The 25,373-nt window shown below is 55.9% G+C and overlaps 2 long non-coding RNA genes across 2 annotated transcripts; one reads left to right on the forward strand and one right to left on the reverse strand.

The window, feature by feature from the left end:
- The first annotated feature begins 9,388 nt into the window (after window positions 1-9,388).
- LOC120374406 lies at window positions 9,389-11,359 on the forward strand. The gene is made up of 3 exons (XR_005586073.1): window positions 9,389-9,622; window positions 9,971-10,113; window positions 10,199-11,359. It is a non-coding gene; the product is annotated as an uncharacterized LOC120374406 (long non-coding RNA).
- Window positions 11,360-12,451: 1,092 nt separating this feature from the next.
- LOC120374405 lies at window positions 12,452-15,532 on the reverse strand. Its single transcript, XR_005586072.1, has 3 exons — window positions 15,404-15,532; window positions 14,398-14,538; window positions 12,452-12,847 (listed from the first exon to the last, which is right to left on the reverse strand). It is a non-coding gene; the product is annotated as an uncharacterized LOC120374405 (long non-coding RNA).
- Window positions 15,533-25,373: the final 9,841 nt, after the last annotated feature.

Here is a 25,373-nt window from a genome sequence, read left to right on the forward strand (position 1 = left end):
AGCAGCAACCACAATAGTTCAGGGCTCAGGTCCTTAAAGCAGGAGCTGAGCAGCAACCACAATAGTTCAGGGCTCAGGTCCTTAAAGCAGGAGCTGAGCAGCAATAATAGTTCAGGGCTCAGGTCCTTAAAGCAGGAGCTGAGCAGCAATAATAGTTCAGGGCTCAGGTCCTTAAAGCAGGAGCTGAGCAGCAACAACAATAGTTCAGGGCTCAGGTCCTTAAAGCAGGAGCTGAGCAGCAATAATAGTTCAGGGCTCAGGTCCTTAAAGCAGGAGCTGAGCAGCAACAATAGGTGAGTCCAGACTTCTGGGTCAGAGCTCTGATGTGAGGGGGAGACTGCCACCCGTGAGGCGGTGGCAGGGGGGGACACAGGCCCACCCACTCCACTGTGTCCCAGCCCGGGGCCCTAACAGCAGCAGTCAGTCTGCTGCTGTGTCGGTGGGGTCCTGACCGCAACACACCGACATCGGCTCGAAATCTGCAGTAGCCAGACTGGGGTCAGCTACCCCCGGGCTACTTCCCATCTCCCCCTCCATGGGTACCTGCTCATCGCGGGTGTCCGCAGCGGGGTCCCATACCATGGGCTCCTCGTCGTGCTGAGGGCTGGCTAGGTCGGGCTGCTCCTCAGGACACGGGTCGGGGGGAAGCTCGGGCAGCTCCTCGGGGTAACGGGCTCGGGGCAGGCTCGGCCAGTTCTCCTCTGGATATCGGGCTCGGGGCAGGCTCGGCCAGTTCTCCTCTGGATATCGGGCTCGGGGCAGGCTCAGCCAGTCCTCCTCAGGGTACCGGGCTCGGGGAAGGCTCGGTCCAGCAGGAGCTCGGTCAGGAGCGTCTGTCGTCTCCAGCCGCCGGGCTGCAACTGAGCGCTGGGCCGGGGCTTTTATACTTCTTGTCCTGCCCCTTGACTTCCGGGGGCGGGGACAGGTGGCAGTGGCTCCGCCCACTGTGGCAGCTGTTCTGGCTCCTCCCTCTCGGGTGCAGCCGGGAGCCAGGCTGCCTCACTACAGGGCCGTACTGTCGCAAGAGGTGGGAGGAGAACACCACCCCATTTTGGACCTGAGCCACAAGCTGTTCCCCAGAGAGATCCGGTATTCCACCACAGAGCGGGAGGCCCTGGGAGTGAAATGGGCATTCGTGGCGCTGAGGTACTGTGATGTTCGTCCATCGTTGTCGATGAAGACCTCAACAACTCATTCGTTCAATGACCGGACTCTGTGAGTCCGGAGATGACTGATCAGTCCGATTCGGGCGTGGAACGTCCTGCCACACCTTGGACAGACATGTGATGGCACTGTCGATGATGTGCGGGCAGCTCTGGACTCGCGCAGCTCACGCTTTCTTTCAGCCTCAGCAGTACGCCTCGCCTCAGAGGTATTACTGCCTGTGTGAATGAGGCTGCGCCATGCTGGACGGTTCAGTGCGAGGGTTTCCCATGTGGCGGTGTTGATCTCGAGGGAGTTCAGAGAGGTCTTCAGCGTGTCCTTGAACCGCTTCTTTTGTCCTCCATGGGAGCGCTTTCCCTGGTGAGCTCTCCGTAGAAGAGCTGTTTAGAAATGCGCTCCTCTGACTTTCTCATGACATGTCCAGCCCATCTGGTCTGGGCTCTCATCAGCAGTGTGTGAACTGATGGCAGACTGGCTCTGGTAAGGACTTCAGTATCGGGCACTTTGTCCTGCCATCTGATTTTTAGAAGCTTTCGCAGACAGGAAATGTGGAAGTGATTGAGCCTTCGTGCATGACTCTGATAGACAGTCCACGGCTCGCAGGCCTACAGCAGAGTTGGAAGCACCACTGCTCGGTAGACCATCAGCTTCGTTGGTAGGCTGATCCCTCAACGTTCCCAGACGTTGGAGCGCAATCGGCCAAATGCAGAGCTGGCTTTAGCAATTCTGCCGTTTACTTCATCATCGACTGACACTGCTTGGGAAAGGGTACTGCCCAGGTATGTGAAGTGCTCCACTGCCTGGAGTCTCTGTCCATTTACAGTGATGGACGGTTCTGAGTACGGAGCGTGGGGTGCTGGCTGGTGCATGACCTCAGTCTTCTTGATGTTAACGGTGAGACCGAAGTTGTTACATGCAGATGAAAACTTGTCCATATTGCCTTTCATTTGTGGCTCTGTACTAGCATTCAGAGCACAATCATCGGCAAAGACAAAGTCTCGAAGTACAGTTTCCTTCACCTTGGTAATGGCACGCAGTCGCCTCGGATTGAATAGTTTCCTGTCAGTTCTGTATTTCAGGCCTACTCCTTCAGTGCAGTGTTGAAAGGCATCAGTCAGAGTGGCAGAGAATATCATGCTGAACAAAGTGGGTGCTAAAACACACCCTTGCTTGATGCCGTTGGTGACTGGGAAGGCCTCAGATGTTTCACTGTCATCCAGGACACGAGCCATCATACCGTGATGAAATTGACGTACCATTGGTATGAATCTGTCTGGACAGCTGAATTTCGACATGATCCTCCACAGGCCCTGGCGACTGACAGAGTCGAACGCTTTCGTGAGGTCCACAAAAGTTGTGTAGAGTTCACAATTCTGTTCTTGACATTTCTCCTGTAGCTGACATGCAGCGAAGATCATGTCAATAGTCCCACGTCCCTTGCGGAAGCCGCACTGTGATTCTGGCAGTAAGCCCTGCTCCAGGTGAGTGATCAATCGGTTCAACAGAACCCGTGCAAGAATTTTCCACGCTGTAGAGAGCAGCGAGATTCCATGGTGATTGTTGCATACCTGGCGATTGCCCTTCCTCTTATAGAGGTGCACCATGGACACATCTCTAAATTCCTGTGGAATGGATCCCTGCTTCCAGAAGGACTGAAACAGCTCAGTGACTTTCCGTAGCAGCACGGGTCCACTGACTTTGTACACCTCTGCTGGTATGGCATCTGACCCTGGGGCTTTGCCACTTGACAGCTGGTTGATGGCTTCCTTCACTTCATCCTCTTTTGGTGAAGCATCCATGGAGTCATGGACTGCAACCTGGGGCATCTTGTCAATGGCCTCATCATTGATGACTGAGGGGCAGTTGAGAACTGCTTCAAAATGTTCAGCCCATCTCTGGAGAATCTGTGTCTTCTCTGTAAGGAGCACAGTGCCATCAGAGCTCAGGAGGGGAAAGCTCCCAGAAGACTGTGGACCATAGACTCTCCCTCACTTTAATCCAATTCACGCGCAAGTCTCGACATCATAACATATCAAGTCCTGTGGTGATGGGCAAGCGACGAAGCAGCAGGTGTGGATACACTGGGAGCTGTTGCCGCGGACCTGCACACAGGCGGCTCAGGTATAATGGTCGTTCCTCACTGACCGAAGCAGCAGTGGAGTGCGGCATCTTCTTGAGCGACTGAGCAGCCCTATTCAGGACTGCACTGCTCACTTGGCTAGAAAAGGTGCCCTAAACATTGCCTGCTTCACCTTACCCTGGCCAGCATACCGCGGCTGGTGGGGATCCCATAAAAGCGGTTGAACAAAAACAAAACTTAGAGTGACACCGATCCCCATTGGCACATGGAATGTGCGCACGCTACTGGACAACATCACGGCAGACAGACCGGAGAGAAGAACAGCACTTGTTGCCAGAGAGCTCGCACGCTACAACATTGACATTGCAGCCCTTAGCGAAACTCGCCTTGCTAATGAAGGACAGCTGTCCGAGTCAGGCGGAGGCTGTACATTCTTCTGGAGTGGCCGCAGCAGTGATGAGCGTCGCGAATCTGGAGTTGGCTTCGCCATCAAGAATCATCTTGTTCGGAAACTTGCCAGTTCCCCCAAGGCTGTGAATGACCGACTCATGACAATGCAGCTTCCGCTTCAAAAAGGAAAACAAGCTACTTTGATCAGCACATACACTCCCACAATGACCAACCCAGAGAATGTGAAGGATAAATTCTACGAAGAACTAGGTGCTCTGTTATCATCAGTGCACCGCAGAGACAAGCTGATCCTGCTTGGCGATTTTAACGCAAGAGTCGGATGCGATGCCGCAGCCTGGGAAGGAGTCATCGGGAAACATGGGTTGGAAAGTGTAACAGCAATGGCCTGTTACTGCTGAAAACTTGTGCAGCACATGACCTTCTGATCACCGATACGGTCTTCCGCCTCCATACCCTCAACAGGACATGGTGGATGCATCCCCGTTCCAAGCACTGGCATCTGATCGACTATGTCGTCATCAGGAGAAGGGACAGACAAGATGTCAGGGTTACAAAAGCTATGTGCGGCGGTGACTGTTGGACGGATCACAGGCTCATAGTATCCAAAATGAAGCTCCGTATCATGCCGAAGAGACGACCACAAGGCTGTAAGGCTCTCAAAAGGATCAACGTGTCGAAGCTGAAGAATAGCCGCAAGGCTGAAAATCTAGCAGAAGACCTAGAGAATGAGCTTGCTGATCTTCGTATTGAGGATGACGCTGAGAAAGACTGGGAGCCATTCCGCAACACTGTCCATACAGCTGCATCGAAGGTATTGGGTCCCTCCACACGCAGGCGGCAAGGCTGGTTTGACGAAAATGATGCAGAAATCCAGGTCCTACTTGCAGAGAAGCATCGCCTGCATCGTGCACATCAGAACGACCCATCCTCAGCGGCAAAGAAGACAGCCTTTATCAACGCTCGCAGAACAGTACAGCACCGACTGCACAAAATGCGGGACTTGTGGCTGAGCGCCAAAGCAGATGAAATACAGGCATATGCGGACAGGAATTACTATAAGCAGTTCTATGAAGCCCACCTTCTCCTTGGTAATAGAACATGCACCCCTCAGGTGGATTAACAGCATGAAGGACTCAAACACATGGATCATGTGGTGGTACATGTCCCTCCAACCCTATTCCTTCCGAGTGTTACACCGGCCGGGAAAGGCTCATGCGGATGGGGGGGGTCGGAGGGGTAGGGGGAAGGGGAGGAGACGACCAAGGGTCAGGCTGCCCAGGGGACTGTCTTAAGGGGGAGAGTGTGTGATGGGGCAGAGCAGCCCCGCACTGGCATAGCAGGGGTTAACCCTTCCTCCCTGGCAGAGGAAGCCCCGCCCCGGAAGCTCTGCTGGGCATGCTCCAACTGGAGCTCAGATATAAAAGCCTGCACATCAGCTCAGTCTGGGCTGACCGCCAGAGGGGAAGGACACACGCTGTTAGCTCCTGCAGAGAGAGGGCCTGCGAGCCAGGATCCAGGCGTCAGCCCTGTCGAGGCTCCACCGGAGACCCTGACGGAGGACGACCCAGGGGCGGAACAGACCGGAGGACCCCTCGCTGCAGAAGCACTGCCATTCCCAGGGGAAAGTAGAGATAAACGGTGTTAAAGCTGTATTAGCACTCGGCGTGTTGCGGGCAGATCCCTGCCGAGCGAGCGGCAAGTAGAGCTTGCAGCTATCAGGGCCCTGGCTTGGGGCTCAGAGGAGAGGGTGGGCCCGAGTCCAACCGTGGAGGGTTATGTGGACTCTGGCCGCGCTACCCCGCCTGAAAGGGGGGATTATATCAGGCCCGCACAACTTGTAAAGCGGCGAGGGCCACATTCCTCCAAAGAAAACAGCCGAGGGCCGAAACCTCCCGGCCCCGCAGAAACACCCTGCCCCAGGGCCGCCCAGCCCTGCGGAAACAAACCCTCCTTCCCCAGCGCCGCCCCACCAAAACTGCTGTGGGCCAAAAAGGAAGGTTGGGCGTGGGGAGGTGATACTTTATTTTAAATCAACCGGGGGCTCCCAGCTGAAGAGGTGGCTGGGAGCCCTCAGGGTCAAATTAAAGGGCCCAGGGCTCCGGTGGCTGGGGGAACCCGGCAGGGTCAGCTCTAGGTGTTTTGCTGCCCCAAGCAAAAAAAAAACTTGGCTGCCCCCCGTCCCAGCCCTGGGCTCCCCCCTGTACCCTCCTGCTGCCCCAATCCTGGGCTCTCCCCCCACTGACCCACACCCCCTGCCGCCCCAGCGCTGGGCTTCCCCCTTTCCTCCCCACCAGTGCCCTCCCTCCACCCTGCTGCTGCCCCAGCCCTGGGCTTCCCCCACCAGTGCCTCCCCCCCCACACACACACCTCCTGCCTCCCCAGCCCTGGGTCACTAGTAACGCTCCCAGGGCAGGTCATTCAACAGGAATTTTGTATGTGCACAAAACACAGACAGGATTGGTTCCCATATGGTTACAGAGCTGCAGTAAAGTGGAACAATTTTCAGCTTGTGTGATTGGAGGATATCTGGATGCATATTATAAGACTGTCCTCCATAAATGAGGAAAAGTTGAGGTGCCTTTATTATTCTTTTGTTCCACTCTTTCTTTCTATGGGGAATTTGCCTATGCAATATCACTGTCTTCCTTAAACAAACAAAAAGGCAATGGCTGCTGAAAATAGCAATTCCAGTCCTAATAAGCATTTCTTGCTCAATTTTATCCTGCTTTTTCTACAGCAAGTGACAGTGGATCAGTATATTTGATTTGGGAGAAATGAAGTAACAGCTGCCCAAACTGAGCTTGAGCACTCCTGAATCCTGAGGTGTTCAAATCTGGAAGGCAGGTGCTGGGGGGGAGGGGCTGTGGGCTCCACGGGGGAGTATGGCAGCAATGTGTCTGGAGCTGCACGGAGCCAGACACGCTGGTCTGAGTGGCACAGTAAGTGGGCTGGAGGTTGGAGAAGGGGTAAGGAGTTCCAGGGGGCCGTCACGGGACAGGGCGCGGGGGGGGCTGGAGGGGGCAGCGGTCCCGGGGGGCAGTCAGGGGACAGGCAGCAGTAGGATAGGCATGGGAGTCCCAGGGGTTTATCAGGGGATAGGTAGGGGGTGGGGTCCTGTGGGAAAGTTGGGGGGGGGGTCACAGGAGGGGGCAGTTGGGGACAAGGAGAAGGAGGCTTAGATAGGGGCTGGGGTCCCAAGGGGCAGTTGGAGCAGGGGTCTTGGGAGGAGCAATCGGGGACAAGGATCAGCGGCATTTAGATAGGGGTGGGGTCCGGGGGCAGTTAGGGGCAGGAGTCCCAGGAGACGGGTATCAGGGGACAAGGACCAGCGGTGTTAGATAGGGGGTGGGGGTTCTGGGGGGCCGTTGGGGAGGGTGCAAACAGCGGTCGCATGCCGGGATTCAAACCGCTCTGGGCTGCTGGCAGCGCGGGAGCCCAGAGCCCTTTAAATCCCAGCCGCAGCCGGGAATCTGTGGGCAGCCCAGAGCCCTCTGACTCCCAACTCTGGCTGAGATTTAAAGGGCTCTGCGCTCCCCGCGGCTGCCGGCAGCCCAGAGCCCTCTGACTCCCAGCCGCGGCTGGGATTTAAAGGGCTCTGGGCTCCCCGCCGCTGCCGGCAGCCCAGAGCCCTCTGACTCCCAACTCTGGCTGAGATTTAAAGGGCTCTGCGCTCCCCGCGGCTGCCGGCAGCCCAGCGCCCACTGCCACCCGGCCCCGGCAGGGCTTTAAAGGGCTCTGCGCTCCCCGCGACTGCCGGCAGCCCAGAGCCCTCTGGCTCCCGGCCGCGGCTGGGATTTAAAGGGCTCTGGCCTCCCCGCGGCTGCGGGCAGCCCAGAGCCCCCTGACTCCCGTCCGCGGCTGGGATTTAAAGGGCTCTGGGCTCCCCGCCGCTGCGGGCAGACCAGAGCCCTCTGACTCCCGGCCGTGGCTGGGATTTAAAGGGCTCTGGCCTCCCCGCGGCTGCCAGCAGCCCAGAGCCCTCTGACTCCCGGCCACGGCTGGGATTTAAAGGGCTCTGGGCAGCCCTCCCGCAGCTCCCCGCGGCTGAGATTCAAAGGGCTCCCGCGGCTGCCCAGCAGCCCAGAGCTCTCTGCTTCCTGGCCGCAGCCGGGATTCAAAGGGCTCTGGGCTGCCCGCAGAGCTCCGTGTGCGGGGGATTTAGAATCCCCTCGCGGGCCGCACAGTGAGGCTCTGCGGGCCGTATGTTGTGCAGGCCTGGATTATATGAACGTTGGCCGCTAGGCTGTTCTACCCTGCTGCAAAGAGGGATTATATGGACTTTGTCCGCTAGGCTGTGCTACCCCACCCTTAAGAGGGGTTATATAGATGCCGCCCACGAGGTCGCGCTACTGCAAATACTGGGGGAGGGAAGAGCGTAAGACCGAGTGACAGTAACAGACGGCCCGTAGAGAGGCAAACACCGAGACTAGAGAGACGCGAGGCCCCAGCACTGTTCTGGCACCTGCCACAAAGGGGCGCTGCGGTGCCAGGTCCACTACAGACTCCTAGACTTTAAGGTCAGAGGGGACCATTTATGATCATCTAGTCTGACCTCCTGCACAATACAGGCCACAGAAACTCACCCACCCACTCTTGTAATAAACCCCTGACCTATGTCTGAACTACTCAAGTCCTCAAATAATGGTTTCAAGACTTTAAGGTGCAGAGACTCCTCCAGCAAGTGAACCAGGCCCTGTACTGCAGAGGAAGGTGAAAAGCCCAGCTATGGCGATCAGCTAAACCCTGAGCATGTGGGCAAGACTCACCTCGACCCAAGAAGAGCAGGCCTGGGCAGAGCAGGTCTGTACAAGGGAAAGGAGAGTGCTTTCCCCTGGGCGGCACAGCCTGGGGCTTAGCCAAATTGATTACAGAATGAGTCCTACCTCCGAGGGACCATGTATTGGCCCCGAAAGAACCAGACTGCAGCGGCGATAAAGCCTAGCTGGGCTATGCACTGGAATGAGAACTAGGTAGGAAGTTGAAAGCAGTAAGGAAAGCCTAGAAGGGAACTTGAGAAGAGAGGTAGGATGTGCCAAGGGAAACCTGCAGCAAAGAGAAAAGAGCAGACCTAGCTGTTGAGCACAGAGCCCTGGGCTGCTACCAGGTTCAGGATGGGACCGGGTTCCTCTACTGACCCCAAAGAAGGGGGCATAAATGCCCCCAGAGAGGTTACCAAGCCCAGCAAGGGGGCTGCAGGCTGAGCCAGAGCGCCAGTGAGAGGAGAACAACTTTTTTCTCTGGGAAGACCTTTTTGGACTTTTACTGTGTGACAAACTGAGCCCCAGAAGCGATTATTGGCATCGTCAGCAGAAATGAATTCCTCCAGTCATCTGCGATGGCTCATGGAAGTCTTGGATACTGAAGGAAGGTCCGTCCCCACAAGTGGGAATCCCATTTGAGTTCCAGGGACTGGTTAAGCAGGCAAAGCAGGGCTCGGGGTTTCTCCAGCAGCTCCTAGAAACTCCCCAGAAGCAGAAGGAAGTGCAGGCAGAGCTGCAGATGCAGCTGGTAATCTTGAGGGAGCAGCAGCAAGACCTGTCAGAGATCCTGCAAAGGGAAATGAACCTGCTACGCCCATGGACAAACAGAGCAGCCTCGGATCTAGTGGCCAGTGAACTCTGGTACAAAGCTGCTTCCATTATGGAAACAGCCTGGTACTGGCGAGTGGGTGGGGAGACCAGGGAGATGGGAGGGGTTACTGAGGCTGGGGTGGGGAAGAAGCTGTGGGGCTGGGAGGGGAAGGACATGGCCCAGCTTGTGGGAAGGATCCTGCTGGCTGTGTCTGGAGCACTGTGCAGCCTCTTCTGTGGGAAGTTCCCATGGGTCAGTGTGGCCTGAATCTCTCCTGCTCCTTTGTTCTCTTTGGGCTTCACAGGAGATGTCTGGTGAACGGCCTGTGGACTCTGTGCCCCGCACCGCTCCGAAATTATTCGCTACCTTGAAAGAAACAGGGCACAGCTCAGCCTGGTAGGTAGGCTGGAGACTCACACTTCACTCACACACACAACACTGAGGGGCTTTGGGAAGCACAGTAACAAAGAAGAGATTTAAGTGATACTAAGCAAGAGAAAGAGACAAATTTCAAACAGACAAACAAAACAAAACACACTTTGTAGTGACTCAAACTGAATCATAAGAGTCACAATTGTGGCCTTAGCAGTTTCCAGACTAACATCTCCGCTTTCCTAACAGACCTTATTTGATGTCCCTGTACAGCACAAAAATTCTCTGTCGAATCTGCTGATTTGATTGCTTAGCCTTTTGGTTTCAGACCCTCTGTTCTCTTTCTGGGGTGCCTGGACCCTTCTCTTCCAGTCTCTGGCCCAGCCTCTTCCACAGACGTATGCTGCAGCCAGCCCAGCTCAGAGAGCAGTGGGGACACATGATCTCATCCTGTCAAACCAAGCAACATGGGTCCCATTGAGGCTTAGATGGAAGATCCCAGGTATCTCGTGGAGGTAAAAACCATTCACTCTTCTGGGCACTTTGGGCTTCCTGTTCCATAGCCTAGTTGTCATCATGACTTTGTTTTATTATTCTCAGAGGACGTGTCTGGGATCCTGGAGACTGTTTCCTGCTGGAGGTTTGAGCGGGGAGAGATCACTCAGAAGATCACTCGGGTCTGCAGGGTTCATGGGAGCAGCCACACTCCAGCAGGCCATCTGGAAGCCTACTAAAAACTGCTTACCTACGACTTACAAAGTCCAGACCCAGTTTGAGGCTCCATCCCTGAGGCCTATTGGCAGAGTCCCAGAGCAGCTAATCGGCCCCCGGGACCTCCTTAAACCAACAGCAGGAACAAGAAGCTGTCTGCTCACCGGGGCTCCCCTGTCTTCTGGACCATGTGACTCGCTGTGGCTCATCGGATTTGAGGGTCTGAACACAATTTGGTCTTTTGCTTCTGCTCTTCCAGTATCCTGACCCAGCTGACTCTCGACTCCTGTCTTCTGAGTGTAGACTCTGCCTCTGAGCACTAGGTCTGGCTGCTCATGACCCGGCCATGACACTGACTTTTCTACAATTCCTCCAATGCCCTTTTCTGCTCTCCAGCTCTGCTCTCCCAGCAAGACACACCAATCCCCTGGCTCCCAAAGTCCTAGTTGCTGCTATTCAAGGGCTCAGGGGTAGTGCTTGTATTGCCCCATCCCGCACCACAGCTGCTTTTCCTATGAGAATCTCCCTAGCGCAGAGGAGAAATCCGCTCTTCTCTTAGAATCAGTCCTGGCAGCAATTCAGGAAGTCATAGAAGGGACGGTCTGCTAAGCTCCCTCTGCAATGCCACTGTCAGAGACCATTACTGGTGGGTGCCAAGTGAGTGCGCAGGCAGCTCCTTGAGAGACTCCTAGGGGCAGGGTAGTCGTGTTTCACGGTGACCTCTGAAAGCCATGCAAAGAGTGCAGCATTGAAGAGACTCTCCTGCAGTAACAAAGGGTTTCTGTTCTCCTACATAGTCAGCCAGTGAGGCCAGTTTGCAGCATGTGGAAGAGCTGTTTGGTGCCTTGTTGGAGGATTCACCATATAGCTGGCAGCAGCTTCAGATCCTGGAGTCCCTATGATATGGTTACCATGCATCCGGATTTTCCAAGACATGTCCAGCTTTTTGGTTTTTAAATAGCCGTCGGGGAGGAATTTGTAAAAATCTAAAGGTCCGTGATTTCCCTCCCAATGCCCGGGCCACCCAGAGGGGGAGCAAGTGGGGCAATTTGCCCCAGGCCCTGGGCCCCGCAGGGGCCCTCCCTTTTGTTTTTGGGGGCCTCTGGAGAAGGGTCTGTCACTCACGCCGGGGGCCCCAGAAAACTCTCGTGGGGCCCAGGCCCCCGGAGCTTCTTCTGCTCTGGCTCTTCAGCGGCAATTCAGCGGTGGGGGGGTCCTTCCGCTCCGGGTCCCGCCGCCAAAGACCCCGGGACCCCTGAATCCTCTGGGCGGCCCCACCCAATGCAGAGTGTGACTCAGCTGAAACGGCAGCCAGGCCCAATTGAGCCACTCACATCCGGGCCTCCAGTAGTCAGAGCCCCTCCCCTGGTCTCCCCCTCCCCTGGCCTCCCTCTCCCCCCTGCAGCCAAAGTCCATTTAATCCTCCTTTGCAGGTGGGGTAGCGCGGCCTAGCGAGCAGAGTCTATAAAATCCCCCCTTGCAGGCGGGGGAGCATGGCCTAGTGGCCAGAGTCCATATAATCCCCCTGTACACATGGGGTAGCACGGCCTAACAGCCAGAGTCCATATAATCCTTCACGGTTCAGGGTGGGGGGGTAGGGGCACTCGGGCCCACCCTCTCCACCGAGCCCTAAGCCAGGGCCCTGGTAGCAGCAAGCTCTACTTGCCGCTTGCTCAGCGGGGATCCGCCTGCAACACGCCGAGTGGTAATACAGCATTAACACCATTTATCTCTACTTTCCCCTGGGAATGGCAGTGCTTCTGCCACGAGGGGTCCTCCGGTCTGTTCCTCCCCTGGGTCGTCCTCCGTCAGAGTCTCCGGTGGAGCCTCGACAGGGCTGACGCCTGGATCCTGGCTCACAGCCCCTCTCTCTGCAGGAGCTAACAGCGTGTGTCCTTCCCCTCTGGCGGTCAGCCCAGACTGAGCTGATGTGCAGGCTTTTATATCTGAGCTCCAGTTGGAGCATGCCCAGCAGAACTTCTGGGGCGGGGCTTCCTCTGCCAGGGAGGAAGGGTTAACCCCTGCTATGCCAGTGCGGGGCCGCTCTGCCCCATCACACACTCTCCCCCTTAAGACAGTCCCCTGGGCAGCCTGACCCTTGGTCGTCTCCTCCCCTTCCCCCTACCCCTCCGACCCCCCCCATCTCGGGAAAAGAAATCTGCATCCACATGAGCCTTTCCCGGCCGGTGTAACACTCGAAAGGAATAGGGTTGGAGGGACATGTACCACCACATGATCCGTGTGTGTGAGTCCTTCATGCTGTTAATCCACCTGAGGGGTGCGTGGTCTGTTACCAAGGAGAAGGGGTTCCCTATTAGATAGAACAGCTTGTGGCTCAGATACCAAAGACCGTATTTTCCCTCGGCCCACCGTATAGCCCGGGTAGATCAGTTCTTTCTGGCCCAGGTGACATTTGGTTCGGTTTGCGGTGAGTCCTGCTCTGCCCAGCGCCCGCAGCTGGAGCTGTTCCTTCCAGTTGGCACTGTAGATGATGATGTCCGCCAGTGTCTCCTGCAGCAAGCCGACCCGTGCGAAGATCTGCAAGAGTTCATTGGCTATAACTGGAGCCGTGGCAGACCATAGTGGTACCACCTCTGGATACCGTGTGGCATAGTCAGCCACAACCTGATATACTTATGGCTGGAGCTACTCTTCTCCAAAGGCCCCACTAAGTCCAAGCCCATCCGTTCAAAGGGTGTCCCTCCTGCTCACCCACAAGGGGGCCGTGCCCCCTCCAGGGGTCATGCCCCATCTAGCCCCCCATGTTCCTTGACGCCCTCCCCCAGGACCCCTGACCCATCCACCCCCCTTCCCTGTCCCCTGACTGCCCCCTTGCCATCCCATCCAACCCCTCCTCTCATTCCTGATGGCCCCCCAGGACCCCTGCCCCATCCAACCACCCATCCCATTGGCCAGGACCGGGACTGGTGCAGTGGGGCCCGACTCCACAGGCTGGGCCGAGCCAGGCCGGAGCTGGTCAGTCAGAACCAGGACCGGCGCCGCGGGGCCCGACTCCCTGGGCTGGGCCGGGCAGGAGCCGCTCATCCGGGACCAGCACTGGCGCCACGGGGCCGAGCCGGGCAGGAGCCACTGGGGCCAGAGCCGGGGGTGCTTGGCCGGGACTGGGCTGGGCCGCTCGGCCGGCGCCAGGCCAGGGCCAGGGGAAGCCGCTCTGCTGGAGCCAGACAGGGCCGCGCTGTGCCTCCCTGGAGCTGTACTCGCACCCCCCAGCCCCAGCCTACCTGCCTGCTGCTTGTTTCAGGCTCCCAGCGAACATCTGATTCGTGGGAAGCAGGGGTGGGGGAGGAGAAGGAGGGCGGAGCGTTCAGGGAGGAGGGGGAGGTGAGCTGGGGCGGGGGCGGGGGGGGACGCTTGCCCGAGCTTTTGTTAAATGGAAAAGCTTTTTCAGAACCGGTTGTCCTGGAACAGCTGGTTCTAAAAGGGTTTCTAAATTTAACAACCGGTTCCTGCGAACCGGCTCCAGCTCCCCACTGCCATCTGCCCAAAGCAGTCAATGGCTCTTCCCTCCACGAGGGAGCGGGGTCTCCCTCTCAGCCTCTCTGAGAACTAGCACTGCTTGGTTTCCTAGGACAAGGTGACCTGTCCCCACTGCTCCCTGAGGTGGCCCATCTGGGAGGCTGTCACACACCCCAGGGCCTAGCAGACAGGTGGGGAGGAGGTTCCCGTTCATGTCACCCTCTGAGAGCCCACAGAAGGGCCAAAGGAAGAATTAAGGGCAAGAGGTGAAGCAGGCCCTGAGCCTCTGTCCCATCCTCACCTCCTCAAATGTGGAGCTTCCTGAGCTTCAGTTGGGCAGACGGAAAATGTAGCTCTGGCACAAAGGTGCTTCTGCGCCATCTGGGGCAGGGAGAGCTCTGCCTGGGAGCCCGGGGAATGGGATGGGGGTGAGAGCAAGGAAAGAGGGGAGGGGTATGGGAGTGAGGGGAAGAGCTCATGCCCCAGATGAAGGACGTTTGGGGTCAGAGGGAAGGACCCTGCTCCACAGAGAGGGGAGAGTTTCTGTCAGTGACAGGGGCCTCCATTTCCCCTTCCACTAGCCCCCCATTTCCAGGGAGACAGAGCAGTACCTGCAGCAGGGAGCAGGAGTTGCTGAGGGGGGACCTTTAAGGGCATCAGGTGAGGCTCAGCCCTTGCAGCACCTCAGGCACCTGGTGCAGCTGCCGGATGCTGCGGAGCTGACCCATCACCTTGGCGGTGGTGTCCTCCAGCTGCAGGGGAAGGAGAACATGTCAGAGACTGAGACACTGCCCAGGAATCAGGGAGGATTAAGGGCACCTGGAACCAGCACCATTTCCACCCAGCAGCTGCTCATGTCTGAGTGGTGGATTCACCCTCCTGATCCTCAGGATGGAGGCTTCTTGTCCTCTCTAGTGACCTCCAGTGCCAGCCCCCCTCCTTGTAGGGTTAGCTCCTGCCGCCTCCCCCTCAGTGCCCCTGAGAGCTGTTCCACCTCCAACCCACCTGGGGACACCGCTCAAGTTGGTAGAACCCTCTCCTCCACCCCTGCCTCCATCCCCACCCAGGTAGGGCAGGAGGGATTCTGACAGCAGTGAAGTGGCCTGCGGGGAGGTTGAGACCTTTCCCCAAGTCACCCCAGTGACAAATGCTGAAGCCAGAGGATGGCAGCCCTGGTGAACGGGGCAGGTCAGCAGCCCCTGCTGGCTGAATCCTCCCATTCTCTCTAGAGCGGGTCCAGCCCTGCCAGCAGCAGGACAAGCTTCCCCCACCCATGTGCCTCAGAACTGCCTGGCCGGTCGCCATCACCCATCAGTCCTTGGCCTCCCAGGCTGCCAGTGATGGGAGCAACTCTGGGTGGTGGCTGGGGTGACATGGACACTAGGCCATGGGGAAATGGGTGCAGCTCTGTGGGGCAGGAAAGGTTCACACAGGGCACTTAGGGGACTCTCCTGCCCTTCCCAGGAGTGAGAGCAGAGCATCACATCCTAAGAACACAAGTCCATGAAGTCCACAAGTCCCCACTAGGCTCCTTGCTCCCAGGCCAGCAAATGGTGATAGGATGGGAATGAGGCCTGGGCCCCGCTCCAATCTCCTGAGTCGAATGCAGCTGCTTACCGTGTACCCCAGCAGTTGCTCGGCTTCCCCCAGGATGGCGTACGTGAGGAGAAGCCCAGCCTGGCTAATGCACAGCAGGGGGTTGTAGATCGCTGGCACGGCTGTCTTGAGGAAGCATTTCCTCTGCCCGCAGAGAAGAATTTTCCAAAGACCTAAAACCAACAGGACAGGAGGCTGTAGCAGATTGCCCAGAGCCAGCCTCCAAGCCCTGGAGATAGAATGGCCTCAGTGTCCGGTGCCCCAAAGGAAGGGTAAGAGAGCTGCTGTAGCCAAGGCCGTTCATTCCCCAGGAGGCTTTCAGGGTCCCATGGCTCAGGGAAGCCCCTTTATGAAAAGGTGGCAGATGCTTAGGGACCAAAGCCTCCAGTGGCTCTTTCTGGAGGGCAATTGATCGCAGGGGCCATGATGGGCTGGAAATAGATCTCTAATGTGGGTGAGCAGGGCCCACTCTGCTGTGCAGCGCACCGAGATGATAGGGGACCCTGTATTGCTTCCAGCAGAGAGATCTCCTGCACCTCAGTGGCTAGAGGAGTGTGCGTGGGGGGGAGGGAAGGGGTTGGAGCTGACAGACCAAAGGTCTATTGCCCCCAAATTAGTGATTTCTCTAGTAGCTGGCTATGGCCTCGGCAGCTCCTTGGTTTCTGCCAAAGGGAATCCCATCTGCAACCTGACCAGGATAAGGAGACTCATGTCCCAGTCCCCATCACAGACACTCCTAGGAAACTTTTCTTCTGCTGCAGCAATTCAGCTTGTGGGAGGCAGGACAAGCTCACAGAGTCTCTCTCACGTGGCGTCTATAGGGCAGCATTCTGTAGATGCACTTGGAGATCCAGGAGCCATTCCAAGGCCTCCTCTGTGATGTTGTGGAAATCACCCATTTCACCTTTGACTCCAATCTGGGGGCACTGGGTTATGGTGTGTTCCAAGGTTGGGATGTTCTCAGCACAGGTGTGAGACAGGGGGCCGGGAGGTCTTTGATTTTCTACTTGTGCAGCAAGTAGTCACAACATCGGACAGTGACAATGTGCTTCTTTGGCACAGTGGCTGAGGTCCAGATACTCTGCCATTCCCTGGCCGGGACTGGAGACATGAGGAGGCGCATGTGGTGCCTATTGGCTCTGGAGCTCACTGTGTTCCCTCCCCAGTTCTCGGCTTGGGGCATTCTGCTTCCTGACTGGCAATGGACTTGGGCAAACCCCACCTCCTTTCTCTGCTTCTACAGGGTGCAGGGAAGTAAACAAGGGTCTGCTCAAGCACTAGTGACTGACGGACCCAGTGCTCTTCTCTCAGACACTTGGGGATCAGCCAAGGGGACAAGGAGCAGAGAGACACCCAGAGCCATAATCCTCTATTAACTCACCCACCCGGGGATTCGCCTTATGCCACGTAGCAACGGCTCCATGGAAGACACTCAAATCACAGCAACTAGCGAGGTTCCAATGTGGGACCTTTAGCACCAGCCTGTCCCACTGGGTGCTGGGTGAGGAACTCTGAGCTGGAAATAAGGAGTGGGCTCTTGTCCTGTCTCCAGGAGGCATCCACTGCAGGGACCCCAGCCAGCCCCACTCCTGAGCTGTGTCCTACCCTGCCACAGTGTCCTTACCTCCCCCACCCTGGCTGTGTTTTTATAGCCCAGGAGCCTGCTGTCCTGGTACCAGTTGTGGCACCACAGATCCTCCACCTCGTGTATGCTCAGCCCTGGAAGAGAGAGAGAGAGACACTTTGATCATTCTGGTTGCAGTTTCTGTGTCCTTCCAATCCCATTGGTGGCTGCCCAGTGGAGTGGAGAAGAACAGAGGTGGAGAGAGACTTGTTCTCCAGCTGGGGTCAGGCTGAGGGAAATTGTCTGGGGTCCCATTATCCACCTGTGGTCCCTTTCAGTCCCCTGATGGGTTCCGTGTCCCAGTGGGTTCCTTACCCCTCTGTTCGAGCAGCAGCTGGTACAGCCGGTAAGTCCCCTCCTGGCCTGCCGGCTGATGTCCTGGTCTGGGTAACTCACAAAGAGAGCCAGCTGGGCCACGTGCTGACCCAGCCTAGGGAACTCTGCTGAGATCTAATGGAAGGGAGAGGAGAGGAGACTCCATCAGCATTTTCCTGTCAGCTCCCTGTCCCCCCTGGGCCAGAAGGCTCCTTCTGCAGGAGATGCTGGGGGAGAGGAGCCTGAGACAGACCCTTCATTTGCTCTGCTGCCAAGGGAGCCAGGAGCTGCTTTGGGATGCCAAGCAGGGGCTGGAACATGGTCCCTGTCAAGGTTCCTTCCCACTCCGAACTCTAGGGTACAGATGTGGGGACCTGCATGAGAACCTCTAAGCAATTACCAGCTTAGATCTGGTTTTCTGCCACCACCCAAAGCATTTAAGAGTTATTTGGGAAACTCTGTCGACCTCCCCCCTAGAATATCTCCCTCCCAAATACTAGAACCCTTCCCTGGGTAGCCTTGAGAGACTCCTCCACCAATTTCCTGGTGAACACTGATCCAAACCCTTGGATCTTAAAACAAGGAAAAATCAATCAGGTTCTTAAAAAGAAGGCTTTTCATTAAAGAAAGAAAGGTAAAAATCATCTCTGTAAAATCAGGATGGAAAATAACTTTACAGGGTCATCAGATTCAAGGAGCCCAGAGGAACCCCCTCTAGCCTTAGGTTCAAAGATGAAGCAAACAGAGGTAAAACCTCTTAGCAAAAGGAACATTTACAAGTTGAGAAAACAAGAGAAACCTAACACGCCTTGCCTGGCTGGTACTTACAAGTTTGAAATATGAGAGACTGGTTCAGAAAGATTTGGAGAGCCTGGATTGATGGCTGGTCCCTCTTAGTCCCAAGAGCGAACAACCCCCAACACAAAGAGCGCACAAACAAAAGCCTCCCCCTCCCACCAACATTTGAAAGTAGCCTGTCCCCTTAGTGGTCCTTTGGGTCAGGTGTCAGCCAGGTTACCTGAGCTTCTTCACCCTTTACATGGAAAATGATTTTGGTGTCTCTGGCCAGGAGGGATTGGATAGTATTGTACACAGGAGGGCTGTGCCCTTCCCTTTATAGTTATGACAATCCCCTTCAAGGCCCAGGGACGACACTTGACCAGGACAAGAAGAACTTGACTCAAGCCTATCTCCTTCCCTGCTCTGACTCTGCCTCCCCAAGAGGAACACTGCGAACCCACAGCCCCTGCAGCAGCAGATCCTACAGCCCGGTGGAGCCAGCCCGCCTGCGCCTGGAGTCAGGAAGCTGGGGTCAGAGGTCACTTACGTCAAACTCGGGGAGGGTGACTGCAAATCTCAGCAGGGCTGTGCTGCTCTTAATGGCCCTGGCTCTCTCCTGGGGCACCCTGGACACGATCCAGCGGTTGACATGCTGTGGGGAAAGGAGGCAGGTCAGGATGAATGGGCAGGTGGTGCTTTGCAAATGAGCCCCACCCCCCAGCCCAGCCCCAGGGGCCCGAGACATTATGCACAGAGAGAATAGCTGAGTCATTGATCACAGAGCTTTAGAAGGGGATTCTTTCCCCCAGGTCGCAGCTTGTATCCTGCAGGTCACAACTTGTCAGGGTCTCTCTAGATTGGTCCCATCCTCCCAGAGCTCCTGATTCCTGAAGAGTTCACCAGAAAGGAGACTGAATCCTCGCCCTTCCCTGCCACTAAAATCTTTGGTGGGATGTAAGGAGTCACTGAGAGCACAATCCCCCCAGGAATTTCAGAGCATATCAGAGAGAAGGGCTGATTCCCTGGGGTCCTCCTGTTTCTCTAGGAAGGAGCGTGTGCCTCTTCTCTGAGAACCATCTCTGGAAACTCGTGGGGTGTGTGTGTTGGGGGGGCGGGGGACGGGGGGGTTTCAGACTCTCACTCCCCAAGACAACCAGGGGCCCTGTGATTAGTGTTCAACAGAAGCAGGCAGAGCTCTGGCTTGATGTCCCAGCTCCTTCCTCTGTCCCTCAAGAAAGCAGGACCTGACACTGCATTGCACTGACCTCCCCAGCCAAGGACGCCCCAATGGGGACCCAGCTAGGAGGACAGAATAGAAACTGGATCTGCCAGTCTCTCCTTACCAGCCCCCAAAGAGTTAAGGTAAAATTGGTTCCCACCCCTCCTTATGGGACTCACCTCCAAGATGACGTGGAGCCTGCCTGCGTCTGGGGACTCTGCCAGCAGGTTCCCCAGCACAGCATCCAGGAGCTCTGGCATGACTTTGTGTAGAGCCTGCAAAGCATGGGTCAGAGTTAGGGAAACTGGGCCGACCCCTGCCACAGGATGGGAAGAGGGGTCTCTGGGAAGCACTGGTGAGACTCCCAAACACATCTCCTGGCCTCGCTCATTCATGTCCCACTGCAGGCAATTAGCAAGGATTGATGACACCTGGATCTTTGATCCATGAGCTTAGCAGGTCTCTGCAGATGGCCTTGTAGGCGGAAGAGTAGGATACAGCCAAGTTGCTATGGATGGAAGCTGGGCTGCTGGGCAAAACACGGCATATGGAAGAGAAAGAAAGAAAGAAAGAAAGAAAGAAAGAAAGAAAGAAAGAAAGAAGGGGGTAATCCTCTGGAGGGAAGGGGGGTTATCTTCTGGAGGGAAGGCTCCAACCCTGCAGCTTGTTCCATCTCTGCCTACCCCACCCCTAAATCTGGAGCTCCAGCGAATCAAGGGAGCCCGGACAAGGACCACTCTGGAAGAGGCGGAGGATGTACCTGGATGTCGGTGGCGTCCGTCTCCGTGCCCAGGGTGAAGACCGAGCCAAGGGCAGCTTGCAAGAGGCGGGACTCTAGCTCAGGCTCAAGGGCTGGTTTCATGGTGCTGGCAAGAGAGAGGAGCTGGTATTAGACTGCGCAGTGCGGGGGTGGGACTGTCGCCAACACGGACACGAAACCACAGGGCTACAGGCACAGGCTGGCGAGAATGGAAACTGAGGCACTGAGCTAGGGAATGACAAGGCCGAGGCGTCACAGACAGACAGTGGCAGGGCAGGAATAGCGCCTGGTCCCTGGAGCCTGCTGCCCCTCCTGTATCTGAGCCCGGGAGTGAGCCCCTCCCCAAGGCCCCTGCAATGTTAGTGGGGTGAAAAGAAGAGCCCAGCAGGGAGAGAGTGACCCTTCCCGCCCCACCAGCTCTGCCAGAGGAGCCACTCCTGGGAGGTGAGCGACCTGGGAGTGGGAGGGACAGTCTCCCAGCCTGGGGCCTGAGCAGCACTGGGGGTAGGGGAGCCAGCGGGGGGCAGGTGGGGAGGAGGGGGCTGTCTCGGTACCTGAGGTTGCCCACAGCAGCCAGGCAGCTGGCGAGGATCTCGCTGGGTGGAGAGTCTTTAGGAAGCTCCTCAATGAGCTCCTGTGAGGCCTTGAAGGAGACAAAGGAGCATGAGGATTCGGGCCCTGCTGACACCTCCCCGTGAGGAGATGACACAGCCAGTGCCCCACATGGCCAGCAGGATCCCCCACTACCTCCCGCTCCTCCCATTTCTTCCTGCCCAGCAAACTGGGCCCCTTCCAGGATTCCTGCCCAGCTCAGTCCCAATCCCCTTCTTCCCTCCTCCCTGTCAAACCTGCCCCCATTCAGCACCATCCCCACCACCGAGCTGGGACCATGTGATTCCTTGTCCCCCAGTCACAGCTGCCCTCCAGCCCCACAATTCCCCCACTGCCCAATCTCACAATTCTCCCTTCTCTTCTCCCTGCCTTCAGCCCCAGCAATCCCTGCCCTCTGCTGCCCCGGCCCTCAGCCCCGAGCCCCCAGCCATTACCCCGGCCATACCCCGGCCAATCCCACGTCTCTCTCCCCCCTCCAGCTGCCGGATGACGGGTCTCACTCACCACAATCCTCTCCACCACAGCCGCCTTGCAGCAGTGCGGCTCCAGCGTGTCCTGCCCTCTGTCCTGTGCAGCAAGACACGCGGGGTAGATGGCCCGCAGGAACCTGAGCTGCTGCCCCTCATCCTGTACCCACCGGGAGTGGGGGATAGCGAGAGAGAACCTGTTAGCTAGGGACCTTCCTCCCCACCCACACCAGCTCCAGGGCTCAGGCCTCAGTGGGGGATTGTGGGGAGCCGCCTAGTGTCCAAATCCCCCACGACTCCTACACAAGCAGGACTGGGAACTGGGACAGTGCCTGTGGGGGGAGGAGACCTCGGCTGTTGTGGGACAAACACCCCCATCTTGGGGGTCCCACATCAAGGATGTACAAGGGCCCCATTAGGGGTGGTGGATCATCAGGGACAAGACCCTCGGCAGGGGGTGGGGATGCTGGGAAGGGACAGGACAATCTTGGTTCCAGCCCAGGTGGGGAACATTTGTACCTTGTCTCTGCCCTGGAGCTGCTCTCCGATGACCTTGAGAGCAGCTTCCTCTGTGGTCATCTCCAGCCATTCCTCCGCCGCTGACTCCGTGGGGGTCCCTGCACCCGGGAGAGAAGGGAACAGGGGGATGTCTGCTGCCCCTTGGGGGAAGGACAGGGGTGTGGTGGGGAGCGCAGGATTAAGGACCCCCCTTCCCACCTCAGGCACCCAGGGCAGATCGGGCCCCACACCTCCCTCTCAGGGCTGCCTTCAGCCCCCAACAGCTTCAGAAGCCCATAGCAGAGCCCCCCCCCACTGTCCAGGACTCCACGGGAGGTGCCGACTCCCCCAGCCCCGGAGCATCAAGGGACAAAGTGGCAGCAGCTCTTGATGCCCCCACCCCCAGCTCCCCTTGCTGCAGGGGCAGCTGTGTGACTGCTGCTGGTGTCAGTGGGGTTCACGTGGCTCAGGCCAGACACCTGGGCTGGGGACCCCCCCCCGCCATATCCCTGGGAGAGTGTCTGGGCCCAGGGTGTTCACATCCCCGTCCTCACCCCTCCCTCAGCCCAGCCTGGCTCCTCACCTGGAACAAAGCAGCAGCGTCCAGAGGCGTCGCTGCTGCTGGAGCCCCAGGCACTGCTGCTGTCCCGTGCTGAGCTGATGGTGCTGGTGCTGGGATCTTCCACCTCCTGGTCTGAGGGGGCTGAAAGATCCTCAGAGCCCGGGCAGGGCGATGCCCCCTGCTGGGAATGAGGGCTGGGCTCCTGGGGCCGCTGCTGCCCACATAACAGGCCCCAGAGCCTCCCTGCCCGGTGCCCCTCCTGGGCTGGGTCCTGTCTGCAAATCCTGATCCTGAACCAGCTCCACCTGGGCTTGGTCGGGGTCTCTCCCAGGTCGGCGCCTGCGCCGGGAGCTGGCTTTGTTCTCCAGAAGGCTGGGAACTTCCGCCTTCTGGGCTGGATGGGAGCTGCTTCCCCTCCAGCGGGGACGGAGAGGTGGCTCTGCCCCTTGGGAAGATGGCCGCTCCTTCCCGAAGGCTCTGGGGGCACCTGCAGAGCCTTCCTCCTGAACCTCCGCAGGAGCTTGGCCATCCTGGAATCGAGCGGGGAGCAGGTGTGAGTCTGGGGTCACTCCTGGGCCTTTTCGGTCCCTCCTCAGCCCTGCTCCAACCACAGCAGCCCCTTCTCCCCCCATAGGAGTGCAGGGAGTGCAAGCTACACACACTGGCAGGAGTTCATTGCATGATCTGCTCCCCCTCAACGTTCCCCCTCGTCATCCCTGCTGCTGCTGCCAGATCCAGGAAGTCTCATCCTTTTAGAGCAATGGGGTCAGTCCCAAAGGCCATCGGTTACTCTGGACAAGCAGCTCCCTCCAGGATCCTGACATGCCAGCACTTTACACACCTTCCTGCAGCCTCCCAACCCCCATGGCCTGTAGCCATGGGACCCCGACCCTACTGATGGCAAACAGGCCTCAGCTACTGGCTCAGGGTCACACCGAGTGTCAGAGCCATGGATGGACCCCTTCCCTAACCACTGCTGCACACTCCCTCCCACAGCTGGCAATCGCAACCAGGCCCTAGTGTCCGCTCCCCCTGCCTTTGAGAGGGAGTGTCACTCCTGGCTCCATTGCTGCCTATTGATCTGTGGGACTGGGCTCTCTGGGCCTCACATCCCCGAATGGGCTTTAAAGAAGACAATGGTTAAAGTTTGGCCCCAACTCTTTCTTGTTTCTCTACACTTGCCATTTTAGCAAAGTTTAGAATTCTTGACGTTCAACACCTGGAAACATCCCTTTCTCCTTCGCAGACAGCTTGAGCATCCCTCCTCACCCAGGCTCACTGCTGCCAGGAGTTAGAGAATCCACCCTATTCCCCTTGGACCTACCCAAGGAGTCCCACAGCAAAGCGGGGACAGAGCCAGAAAGAGAAGCCAACAGTCCTGACTCCTGTTCTAACTAACAGACAACAACCCCCACAGAGGCAGGGAGAGAGCCCAGGAAATAATCACTCAATTAGGAATCTTTTCTGCACCCTCTCTAATTTTTTTAACATACTATTCAAAATGTGGACACAAGAACTGGATTCAACATTCCAGTTTCAGGCTCACCAATGCTGGATCACTTGAAGTGGTTTCCCCAGGAATTGAAATTAGGGGGGGTGTTCGAATTTACAGGGGGGGTGTCAGGACCAATGAGATATATAAAAGAGATATGAATAAAGTAAATGTTTTGTTAGGATTATGCAAATTTAACATAAGAATTATGCAAGTTACACCAAAATACATAACAGGTCTAGATTTCTAAAAAAATATACATTTTAAAAAAAAGTATTTAATTTAAATTGACTTTTGAAAAGTAAGCCATCATGGGGTAAGAGGAAAGTCCTCTCATGGATCAGTAACTGGTTAAAAGATGGGAAACAATGGGTAGGAATAAATTAACAGTTTTCAGAATGGAGAGAGATAAATAATGGTATCCCTGAGGGGTCGGTACTGGGACCAGTGCTGTTCAACATATTCATAAATGATCTGGAAAAATGGGTAAACAGTGAGGTGGCAAAATTTGCAGATGATACAAAACTATTCAAGATAGTTAAGTCCCAGGCAGACTGCGAAGAATTACAAAGGGATCTCATAAAACTGGGTGACTGGGCAACAAAAATGGCAGATGAAATTCAGTGTTGATAAATGCAAAGTAATGCACATTGGAAAACAATCTCAACTATGCTTACAAAATGAAGGAGTCTGAATTAGCTGTTAACACTCACAAGAAAGAGATCTTGGAATCATTGTGGATATTTCTCTGAAAACATCCACTCAGTGTGCAGCGGCAGTCAGTGATTCCCAACATTCTGTTTGCTTTTTTAAAAAGAACAGGAGCACTTGTGGCACCTTAGAGACTAACAAAATTATTTGAGCATAAATTTTCGTGGGCTACAGTCCACTTCATCGGATGTAGCCCACAAGCTTATGTTCTTTTGCAATACAGACTAACACGGCTGCTACTCTGAAACCTTTGCTTTTTTAAGAAAGGGATAGATAATAAGACAGAAAATATCATATTGCCTCTATATAAATCCATGGCACATGTACACCTTGAATACTGTGTGCAGCTCTGGTTACCCCATCCCAAAAAAGACATACTGGAAATGCAAAAAGTACAGAGATGGGCAACTAAAATGATTAGGGGTATAAAACAGGAGAAGAAATTAAAATGACTGGGAATTTTCAGCTTAGAAAAGAGACGACTAAGGGGGGATATGCTAAAGGTCTATAAGATCTTGACTGATGTGAAGAAAGTGAATAAAGTAAATGTTTTGTTAGGATAATCCAAATTTAACATAAGGAAAATACAAGTTACACCAAAACACATAACAGATCTAGATTTCTAAAAAAAATATATAATTTAAAAAAATGTATTGAATTTAAATTGACTTTTGAAAAGTAAGCCATCATGGGGTAAGAGGGAAGATCCTCTCATGGATCAGTAACTGGTTAAAAGATGGGAAACAAAGAGTAGGAATAAATTATCAGTTTTCAGAATGGAGAGAGATAAATAGTGGTATCCTTGAGGGGTCAGTACTGGGACCAGTCCTATTCAACATATTCATCTGGAAAAATGGGTAAACAGTGAGGTGGCAAAATTTGCAGATGATACAAAACTATTCAAGATAGTTAAGTCCCAGGCAGACTGCGAAGAGCTACAAAGGGATCTCA

This window comes from Mauremys reevesii, linkage group 11 (assembly GCF_016161935.1).
Source record: "Mauremys reevesii isolate NIE-2019 linkage group 11, ASM1616193v1, whole genome shotgun sequence".
Classification (NCBI taxonomy): Eukaryota; Metazoa; Chordata; order Testudines; family Geoemydidae; genus Mauremys; species Mauremys reevesii.